The 12,535-nt window shown below is 51.3% G+C and overlaps 1 protein-coding gene across 1 annotated transcript in view; it reads left to right on the top strand.

Moving 5' to 3' along the window:
* The window catches only part of DDRGK1 (DDRGK domain containing 1), a 642,973-nt gene that overhangs the window by 40,039 nt on the left and 590,399 nt on the right, over positions 1–12,535 (top strand). The gene's annotated exons all lie outside the window — the stretch shown is intronic.

Raw genomic sequence — 12,535 nt, forward strand, 5'->3', positions numbered from 1 at the left:
ATACATCCACCACGGTGTCAGGGAATACATCCACCACTGTGTCAGGGAATACATCCATCCACCACTGTGTCAGGGAATACATCCACCACTGTGTCAGGGAATACATCCAACACTGTGTCAGGGAATACATCCACCACTGTGTCAGGGAATACATCCACCACTGTGTCAGGGAATACATCCACCACTGTGTCAGGGAATACATCCACCACTGTGTCAGGGAATACATCCACCACTGTGTCAGCGAATACATCCACCGCGGTGTCAGCGAATACATCCACCGCTGTGTCAGGGAATACATCCACCACTGTGTCAGGGAATACATCCACCACGGTGTCAGCGAATACACCCACCGCTGTGTCAGCGAATACATCCACCACGGTGTCAGGGAATACATCCACCACTGTGTCAAGGAATACATCCACCGCTGTGTCAGGGAATACATCCACCGCTGTGTCAGGGAATACATCCACCGCTGTGTCAGCGAATACACCCACCGCTGTGTCAGCGAATACATCCACCACGGTGTCAGGGAATACATCCACCACTGTGTCAAGGAATACATCCACCACTGTGTCAGGGAATACATCCACCACTGTGTCAGGGAATACATCCACCACTGTGTCAGGGAATACATCCACCACTGTGTCAGGGAATACATCCACCACTGTGTCAGGGAATACATCCACCACTGTGTCAGGGAATACATCCACCGCTGTGTCAGGGAATACATCCACCACTGTGTCAGGGAATACATCCACCACTGTGTCAGGGAATACATCCACCGCTGTGTCAGCGAATTCATCCACCGCTGTGTCAGGGAATACATCCACCACTGTGTCAGGGAATACATCCACCACTGTGTCAGGGAATACATCCACCACTGTGTCAGGGAATACATCCACCACTGTGTCAGGGAATACATCCACCACTGTGTCAGGGAATACATCCACCACTGTGTCAGCGAATTCATCCACCGCTGTTTCAGCGAATACATCCACCGCTGTGTCAGGGAATACATCCACCGCTGTGTCAGGGAATACATCCACCACTGTGTCAGGGAATACATCCACCACTGTGTCAGGGAATACATCCACCACTGTGCCAGGGAATACATCCACCACTGTGTCAGGGAATACATCCACCACTGTGTCAGCGAATTCATCCATCGCTATGTCAGCGAATACATCCACCGCTGTGTCAGGGAATACATCCACCACTGTGTCAGGGAATACATCCACCACTGTGTCAGGGAATACATCCACCACAGTGTCAGCGAATACATCCACCACTGTGTCAGGGAATACATCCACCACTGTGTCAGGGAATACATCCACCACTGTGTCAGGGAATACATCCACCACAGTGTCAGCGAATACATCCACTGCTGTGTCAGGAAATACATCCACCACTGTGTCAGGGAATACATCCACCACTGTGTCAGCGAATACATCCACCACTGTGTCAGGGAATACATCCACCACTGTGTCAGGGAATACATCCACCGCTGTGTCAGGGAATACATCCACCACTGTGTCAGGGAACACATCCACCACTGTGTCAGGGAATACATCAACCACTGTGTCAGCGAATACATCCACCACTGTGTCAGGGAATACATCCACCACGGTGTCAGGGAATACATCCACCGCTATGTCAGGGAATACATCCACCACTGTGTCAGGGAATACATCCACCACTGTCTCAGCGAATACATCCACCACTGTGTCAGGGAATACATCCACCACTATCAGGGAATACATCCACCACTGTGTCAGGGAATACATCCACCACTGTGTCAGGGAATACATCCACCACTGTGTCAGGGAATACATCCACCACTGTGTCAGGGAATACATCTACCACTGTGTCAGGGAATACATCCATCGCTGTGTCAGGGAATACATCTACCACTGTGTCAGGGAATACATCCACCACTGTGTCAGCGAATACATCCACCACTGTGTCAGGGAATACATCCACCGCTGTGTCAGCGAATACATCCACCACTGTGTCAGGGAATACATCCACCACTGTGTCAGGGAATACATCCACCACTGTGTCAGGGAATACATCCACCGCTGTGTCAGCGAATACATCCACCACTGTGTCAGGGAATACATCCACCACTGTGTCAGCGAATACATCCATCGCTGTGTCAGGGAATACATCTACCACTGTGTCAGGGAATACATCCACCACTGTGTCAGCGAATACATCCACCACTGTGTCAGGGAATACATCCACCGCTGTGTCAGCGAATACATCCACCACTGTGTCAGGGAATACATCCACCACTGTGTCAGGGAATACATCCACCACTGTGTCAGGGAATACATCCACCACTGTGTCAGGGAATACATCCACCGCTGTGTCAGGGAATACATCCACCGCTGTGTCAGGGAATACATCCACCGCTGTGTCAGGGAATACATCCACCGCTGTGTCAGGGAATACATCCACCACTGTGTCAGCGAATACATCCACCGCTGTGTCAGCGAATACATCCACCGCTGTGTCAGCGAATACATCCACCGCTGTGTCAGGGAATACATCCACCACTGTGTCAGGGAATACATCCACCACTGTGTCAGGGAATACATCCACCACTGTGTCAGGGAATACATCCACCGCTGTGTCAGGGAATACATCCACCACTGTGTCAGCGAATGCATCCACCGCTGTGTCAGGGAATACATCCACCACTGTGTCAGGGAATACATCCACCGCTGTGTCAGCGACATCCACCGCTGTGTCAGCGAATACATCCACCGCTATGTCAGCGAATACATGCACCACTGTGTCAGGGAATACATCCACCGCTGTGTCAGCGAATACATCCATCGCTGTGTCAGGGAATACATCCACCACTGTGTCAGGGAATACATCCACCACTGTGTCAGGGAATACATCCACCACTGTGTCAGCGAATACATCCATCGCTGTGTCAGGGAATACATCTACCACTGTGTCAGGGAATACATCTACCACTGTGTCAGCGAATACATCCACCGATGTGTCAGGGAATACATCCACCGCTGTGTCAGCGAATACATCCACCACTGTGTCAGGGAATACATCCACCACTGTGTCAGGGAATACATCCACCACTGTGTCAGGGAATACATCCACCACTGTCAGCGAATACATCCACCACTGTGTCAGGGAATACATCCACCACTGTGTCAGGGAATACATCCACCACTGTGTCAGGGAATACATCCACCACTGTGTCAGGGAATACATCCACCACTGTGTCAGGGAATACATCCACCACTGTGTCAGGGAATACATCCACCACTGTGTCAGGGAATACATCCACCACTGTGTCAGGGAATACATCCACCACTGTGTCAGGGAATACATGCACCACTGTGTCAGCGAATACATCCACCACTGTGTCAGGGAATACATCCACCACTGTGTCAGGGAATACATCCACCACTGTGTCAGGGAATACATCCACCACTGTGTCAGGGAATACATCCACCACTGTGTCAGGGAATACATCCACCACTGTGTCAGGGAATACATCCACCACTGTGTCAGGGAATACATTCACCACTGTGTCAGGGAATACATCCACCGCTGTGTCAGGGAATACATCCACCACTGTGTCAGGGAATACATGCACCACTGTGTCAGGGAATACATGCACCACTGTGTCAGGGAATACATCCACCACTGTGTCAGGGAATACATCCACCACTGTGTCAGGGAATACATCCACCACTGTGTCAGGGAATACATCCACCGCTGTGTCAGGGAATACATCCACCACTGTGTCAGGGAATACATCCACCGCTGTGTCAGGGAATACATCCACCACTGTGTCAGGGAATACATCCACCACTGTGTCAGGGAATACATCCACCACTGTGTCAGGGAATACATGCACCACTGTGTCAGGGAATACATGCACCACTGTGTCAGGGAATACATGCACCACTGTGTCAGGGAATACATCCACCACTGTGTCAGGGAATACATCCACCACTGTGTCAGGGAATACATCCACCGCTGTGTCAGGGAATACATCCACTGCTGTGTCAGGGAATACATCCACTGCTGTGTCAGGGAATACATCCACCACTGTGTCAGGGAATACATCCACCGCTGTGTCAGGGAATACATCCACCACTGTGTCAGGGAATACATCCACCAATGTGTCAGGGAATACCTCCACCGCTGTGTCAGGGAATACATCCACCGCTGTGTCAGCGAATACATCCACCACTGTGTCAGGGAATACATCCACCACTGTGTCAGCGAATACATCCACTGCTGTGTCAGGGAATACATCCACCACTGTGTCAGGGAATACATCCACCACTGTGTCAGGGAATACATCCACCGCTGTGTCAGGGAATACATCCACCACTGTGTCAGGGAATACATCCACCGCTGTGTCAGCGAATACATCCACCACTGTGTCAGCGAATACATCCACCACTGTGTCAGGGAATACATCCACCACTGTGTCAGGGAATACATCCACCGCTGTGTCAGGGAATACATCCACCACTGTGTCAGGGAATACATCCACCGCTGTGTCAGCGAATACATCCACCACTGTGTCAGGGAATACATCCACCACTGTGTCAGGGAATACATCCACCACTGTGTCAGGGAATACATCCACCACGTTGTCAGGGAATACATCCACCGCTGTGTCAGGGAATACATCCACCGCTGTGTCAGCGAATACATCCACCGCTGTGTCAGGGAATACATCCACCACTGTGTCAGGGAATACATCCACCACTGTGTCAGGGAATACATCCACCACTGTGTCAGGGAATACATCCACCACTGTGTCAGCGAATACATCCACCGCTGTGTCAGGGAATACATCCACCACTGTGTCAGGGAATACATCCACCACTGTGTCAGCGAATACATCCACCACTGTGTCAGGGAATACATCCACCACTGTGTCAGCGAATACATCCACCGCTGTGTCAGCGAATACATCCACCGCTGTGTCAGGGAATACATCCACCACTGTGTCAGGGAATACATCCACCACTGTGTCAGCGAATACATCCACCGCTGTGTCAGGGAATACATCCACCACTGTGTCAGCGAATACATCCACCACTGTGTCAGCGAATACATCCACCGCTGTCAGGGAATACATCCACCGCTGTGTCAGGGAATACATCCACCGCTGTGTCAGGGAATACATCCACTGCTGTGTCAGCGAATACATCCACCACTGTGTCAGCGAATACATCCACCGCTGTCAGGGAATACATCCACCGCTGTGTCAGGGAATACATCCAACCGCTGTGTCAGGGAATACATCCAACCGCTGTGTCAGGGAATACATCCACTGCTGTGTCAGCGAATACATCCACCGCTGTGTCAGCGAATACATCCACCACTGTGTCAGGGAATACATCCACCACTGTGTCAGGGAATACATCCACCGCTGTGTCAGGGAATACATCCACCACTGTGTCAGGGAATACATCCACCGCTGTGTCAGCGAATACACCCACCGCTGTGTCAGCGAATACACCCACCGCTGTGTCAGCGAATACACCCACCGCTGTGTCAGCGAATACATCCACCGCTGTGTCAGCGAATACATCCACCACTGTGTCAGCGAATACATCCACCACTGTGTCAGGGAATACATCCACCACTGTGTCAGCGAATACATCCACCACTGTGTCAGGGAATACATCCACCACTGTGTCAGGGAATACATCCACCACGGTGTCAGCGAATACACCCACCGCTGTGTCAGCGAATACATCCACCACGGTGTCAGGGAATACATCCACCACTGTGTCAAGGAATACATCCACCGCTGTGTCAGGGAATACATCCACCGCTGTGTCAGGGAATACATCCACCGCTGTGTCAGCGAATACACCCACCGCTGTGTCAGCGAATACATCCACCACGGTGTCAGGGAATACATCCACCACTGTGTCAAGGAATACATCCACCACTGTGTCAGGGAATACATCCACCACTGTGTCAGGGAATACATCCACCACTGTGTCAGGGAATACATCCACCACTGTGTCAGGGAATACATCCACCACTGTGTCAGGGAATACATCCACCACTGTGTCAGGGAATACATCCACCGCTGTGTCAGGGAATACATCCACCACTGTGTCAGGGAATACATCCACCACTGTGTCAGGGAATACATCCACCGCTGTGTCAGCGAATTCATCCACCGCTGTGTCAGGGAATACATCCACCACTGTGTCAGGGAATACATCCACCACTGTGTCAGGGAATACATCCACCACTGTGTCAGGGAATACATCCACCACTGTGTCAGGGAATACATCCACCACTGTGTCAGGGAATACATCCACCACTGTGTCAGCGAATTCATCCACCGCTGTTTCAGCGAATACATCCACCGCTGTGTCAGGGAATACATCCACCGCTGTGTCAGGGAATACATCCACCACTGTGTCAGGGAATACATCCACCACTGTGTCAGGGAATACATCCACCACTGTGCCAGGGAATACATCCACCACTGTGTCAGGGAATACATCCACCACTGTGTCAGCGAATTCATCCATCGCTATGTCAGCGAATACATCCACCGCTGTGTCAGGGAATACATCCACCACTGTGTCAGGGAATACATCCACCACTGTGTCAGGGAATACATCCACCACAGTGTCAGCGAATACATCCACCACTGTGTCAGGGAATACATCCACCACTGTGTCAGGGAATACATCCACCACAGTGTCAGCGAATACATCCACTGCTGTGTCAGGAAATACATCCACCACTGTGTCAGGGAATACATCCACCACTGTGTCAGCGAATACATCCACCACTGTGTCAGGGAATACATCCACCACTGTGTCAGGGAATACATCCACCGCTGTGTCAGGGAATACATCCACCACTGTGTCAGGGAACACATCCACCACTGTGTCAGGGAATACATCAACCACTGTGTCAGCGAATACATCCACCACTGTGTCAGGGAATACATCCACCACGGTGTCAGGGAATACATCCACCGCTATGTCAGGGAATACATCCACCACTGTGTCAGGGAATACATCCACCACTGTCTCAGCGAATACATCCACCACTGTGTCAGGGAATACATCCACCACTATCAGGGAATACATCCACCACTGTGTCAGGGAATACATCCACCACTGTGTCAGGGAATACATCCACCACTGTGTCAGGGAATACATCCACCACTGTGTCAGGGAATACATCTACCACTGTGTCAGGGAATACATCCATCGCTGTGTCAGGGAATACATCTACCACTGTGTCAGGGAATACATCCACCACTGTGTCAGCGAATACATCCACCACTGTGTCAGGGAATACATCCACCGCTGTGTCAGCGAATACATCCACCACTGTGTCAGGGAATACATCCACCACTGTGTCAGGGAATACATCCACCACTGTGTCAGGGAATACATCCACCGCTGTGTCAGCGAATACATCCACCACTGTGTCAGGGAATACATCCACCACTGTGTCAGCGAATACATCCATCGCTGTGTCAGGGAATACATCTACCACTGTGTCAGGGAATACATCCACCACTGTGTCAGCGAATACATCCACCACTGTGTCAGGGAATACATCCACCGCTGTGTCAGCGAATACATCCACCACTGTGTCAGGGAATACATCCACCACTGTGTCAGGGAATACATCCACCACTGTGTCAGGGAATACATCCACCACTGTGTCAGGGAATACATCCACCGCTGTGTCAGGGAATACATCCACCGCTGTGTCAGGGAATACATCCACCGCTGTGTCAGGGAATACATCCACCGCTGTGTCAGGGAATACATCCACCACTGTGTCAGCGAATACATCCACCGCTGTGTCAGCGAATACATCCACCGCTGTGTCAGCGAATACATCCACCGCTGTGTCAGGGAATACATCCACCACTGTGTCAGGGAATACATCCACCACTGTGTCAGGGAATACATCCACCACTGTGTCAGGGAATACATCCACCGCTGTGTCAGGGAATACATCCACCACTGTGTCAGCGAATGCATCCACCGCTGTGTCAGGGAATACATCCACCACTGTGTCAGGGAATACATCCACCGCTGTGTCAGCGACATCCACCGCTGTGTCAGCGAATACATCCACCGCTATGTCAGCGAATACATGCACCACTGTGTCAGGGAATACATCCACCGCTGTGTCAGCGAATACATCCATCGCTGTGTCAGGGAATACATCCACCACTGTGTCAGGGAATACATCCACCACTGTGTCAGGGAATACATCCACCACTGTGTCAGCGAATACATCCATCGCTGTGTCAGGGAATACATCTACCACTGTGTCAGGGAATACATCTACCACTGTGTCAGCGAATACATCCACCGATGTGTCAGGGAATACATCCACCGCTGTGTCAGCGAATACATCCACCACTGTGTCAGGGAATACATCCACCACTGTGTCAGGGAATACATCCACCACTGTGTCAGGGAATACATCCACCACTGTCAGCGAATACATCCACCACTGTGTCAGGGAATACATCCACCACTGTGTCAGGGAATACATCCACCACTGTGTCAGGGAATACATCCACCACTGTGTCAGGGAATACATCCACCACTGTGTCAGGGAATACATCCACCACTGTGTCAGGGAATACATCCACCACTGTGTCAGGGAATACATCCACCACTGTGTCAGGGAATACATGCACCACTGTGTCAGCGAATACATCCACCACTGTGTCAGGGAATACATCCACCACTGTGTCAGGGAATACATCCACCACTGTGTCAGGGAATACATCCACCACTGTGTCAGGGAATACATCCACCACTGTGTCAGGGAATACATCCACCACTGTGTCAGGGAATACATCCACCACTGTGTCAGGGAATACATTCACCACTGTGTCAGGGAATACATCCACCGCTGTGTCAGGGAATACATCCACCACTGTGTCAGGGAATACATGCACCACTGTGTCAGGGAATACATGCACCACTGTGTCAGGGAATACATCCACCACTGTGTCAGGGAATACATCCACCACTGTGTCAGGGAATACATCCACCACTGTGTCAGGGAATACATCCACCGCTGTGTCAGGGAATACATCCACCACTGTGTCAGGGAATACATCCACCGCTGTGTCAGGGAATACATCCACCACTGTGTCAGGGAATACATCCACCACTGTGTCAGGGAATACATCCACCACTGTGTCAGGGAATACATGCACCACTGTGTCAGGGAATACATGCACCACTGTGTCAGGGAATACATGCACCACTGTGTCAGGGAATACATCCACCACTGTGTCAGGGAATACATCCACCACTGTGTCAGGGAATACATCCACCGCTGTGTCAGGGAATACATCCACTGCTGTGTCAGGGAATACATCCACTGCTGTGTCAGGGAATACATCCACCACTGTGTCAGGGAATACATCCACCGCTGTGTCAGGGAATACATCCACCACTGTGTCAGGGAATACATCCACCAATGTGTCAGGGAATACCTCCACCGCTGTGTCAGGGAATACATCCACCGCTGTGTCAGCGAATACATCCACCACTGTGTCAGGGAATACATCCACCACTGTGTCAGCGAATACATCCACTGCTGTGTCAGGGAATACATCCACCACTGTGTCAGGGAATACATCCACCACTGTGTCAGGGAATACATCCACCGCTGTGTCAGGGAATACATCCACCACTGTGTCAGGGAATACATCCACCGCTGTGTCAGCGAATACATCCACCACTGTGTCAGCGAATACATCCACCACTGTGTCAGGGAATACATCCACCACTGTGTCAGGGAATACATCCACCGCTGTGTCAGGGAATACATCCACCACTGTGTCAGGGAATACATCCACCGCTGTGTCAGCGAATACATCCACCACTGTGTCAGGGAATACATCCACCACTGTGTCAGGGAATACATCCACCACTGTGTCAGGGAATACATCCACCACGTTGTCAGGGAATACATCCACCGCTGTGTCAGGGAATACATCCACCGCTGTGTCAGCGAATACATCCACCGCTGTGTCAGGGAATACATCCACCACTGTGTCAGGGAATACATCCACCACTGTGTCAGGGAATACATCCACCACTGTGTCAGGGAATACATCCACCACTGTGTCAGCGAATACATCCACCGCTGTGTCAGGGAATACATCCACCACTGTGTCAGGGAATACATCCACCACTGTGTCAGCGAATACATCCACCACTGTGTCAGGGAATACATCCACCACTGTGTCAGCGAATACATCCACCGCTGTGTCAGCGAATACATCCACCGCTGTGTCAGGGAATACATCCACCACTGTGTCAGGGAATACATCCACCACTGTGTCAGCGAATACATCCACCGCTGTGTCAGGGAATACATCCACCACTGTGTCAGCGAATACATCCACCACTGTGTCAGCGAATACATCCACCGCTGTCAGGGAATACATCCACCGCTGTGTCAGGGAATACATCCACCGCTGTGTCAGGGAATACATCCACTGCTGTGTCAGCGAATACATCCACCACTGTGTCAGCGAATACATCCACCGCTGTCAGGGAATACATCCACCGCTGTGTCAGGGAATACATCCAACCGCTGTGTCAGGGAATACATCCAACCGCTGTGTCAGGGAATACATCCACTGCTGTGTCAGCGAATACATCCACCGCTGTGTCAGCGAATACATCCACCACTGTGTCAGGGAATACATCCACCACTGTGTCAGGGAATACATCCACCGCTGTGTCAGGGAATACATCCACCACTGTGTCAGGGAATACATCCACCGCTGTGTCAGCGAATACACCCACCGCTGTGTCAGCGAATACACCCACCGCTGTGTCAGCGAATACACCCACCGCTGTGTCAGCGAATACATCCACCGCTGTGTCAGCGAATACATCCACCACTGTGTCAGCGAATACATCCACCACTGTGTCAGGGAATACATCCACCACTGTGTCAGCGAATACATCCACCACTGTGTCAGGGAATACATCCACCACTGTGTCAGGGAATACATCCACCACTGTGTCAGGGAATACATCCACCACTGTGTCAGCGAATACATCCACCACTGTGTCAGCGAATACATCCACCGCTGTGTCAGGGAATACATCCACCACTGTGTCAGGGAATACATCCACCGCTATGTCAGCGAATACATCCACCACTGTGTCAGGGAATACATCCACCGCTGTGTCAGCGAATACACCCACTGCTGTGTCAGCGAATACATCCACCGCTGTGTCAGGGAATACATCCACCACTGTGTCAGGGAATACATCCACCACGGTGTCAGGGAATACATCCACCGCTGTGTCAGCGAATACACCCACCGCTGTGTCAGCGAATACATCCACCACGGTGTCAGGGAATACATCCACCACTGTGTCAGGGAATACATCCACCACTGTGTCAGCGAATACATCCACCGCTGTGTCAGCGAATACATCCACCACGGTGTCAGCGAATACATCCACCACGGTGTCAGGGAATACATCCACCACTGTGTCAGGGAATACATCCACCACGGTGTCAGCGAATACATCCACCACGGTGTCAGGGAATACATCCACCACTGTGTCAGGGAATACATCCACCACTGTGTCAGCGAATACATCCACCGCTGTGTCAGCGAATACATCCACCACTGTGTCAGCGAATACATCCACCACGGTGTCAGGGAATACATCCACCACTGTGTCAGGGAATACATCCACCACGGTGTCAGCGAATACATCCACCGCTGTGTCAGGGAATACATCCACCACTGTGTCAGGGAATACATCCACCACGGTGTCAGGGAATACATCCACCGCTGTGTCAGCGAATACACCCACCGCTGTGTCAGCGAATACATCCACCACGGTGTCAGGGAATACACCCACCACTGTGTCAGGGAATACATCCACCGCTGTGTCAGGGAATACATCCACCACTGTGTCAGGGAATACATCCACCACTGTGTCAGGGAATACATCCACCGCTGTGTCAGGGAATACATCCACCACTGTGTCAGGGAATACATCCACCGCTGTGTCAGCGAATACATCCACCACGGTGTCAGGGAATACATCCACCACTGTGTCAGGGAATACATCCACCGCTGTGTCAGGGAATACATCCACCACTGTGTCAGGGAATACATCCACCGCTGTGTCAGCGAATACATCCACCACTGTGTCAGGGAATACACCCACCGCTGTGTCAGCGAATACATCCACCACGGTGTCAGGGAATACATCCACCACTGTGTCAGGGAATACATCCACCACTGTGTCAGGGAATACATCCACCACTGTGTCAGGGAATACATCCACCACTGTGTCAGCGAATACACCCACCGCTGTGTCAGCGAATACATCCACCACGGTGTCAAGGAATACATCCACCACTGTGTCAGCGAATGCATCCACCGCTGTGTCAGGGAATACATCCACCACTGTGTCAGCGAATACATCCACCACGGTGTCAGGGAATACATCCACCACTGTGTCAG

This window comes from Myxine glutinosa, chromosome 3, assembly GCF_964187855.1.
Source record: "Myxine glutinosa chromosome 3, kmMyxGlut1.1, whole genome shotgun sequence".
In the NCBI taxonomy this organism is placed as follows: Eukaryota; Metazoa; Chordata; class Myxini; order Myxiniformes; family Myxinidae; genus Myxine; species Myxine glutinosa.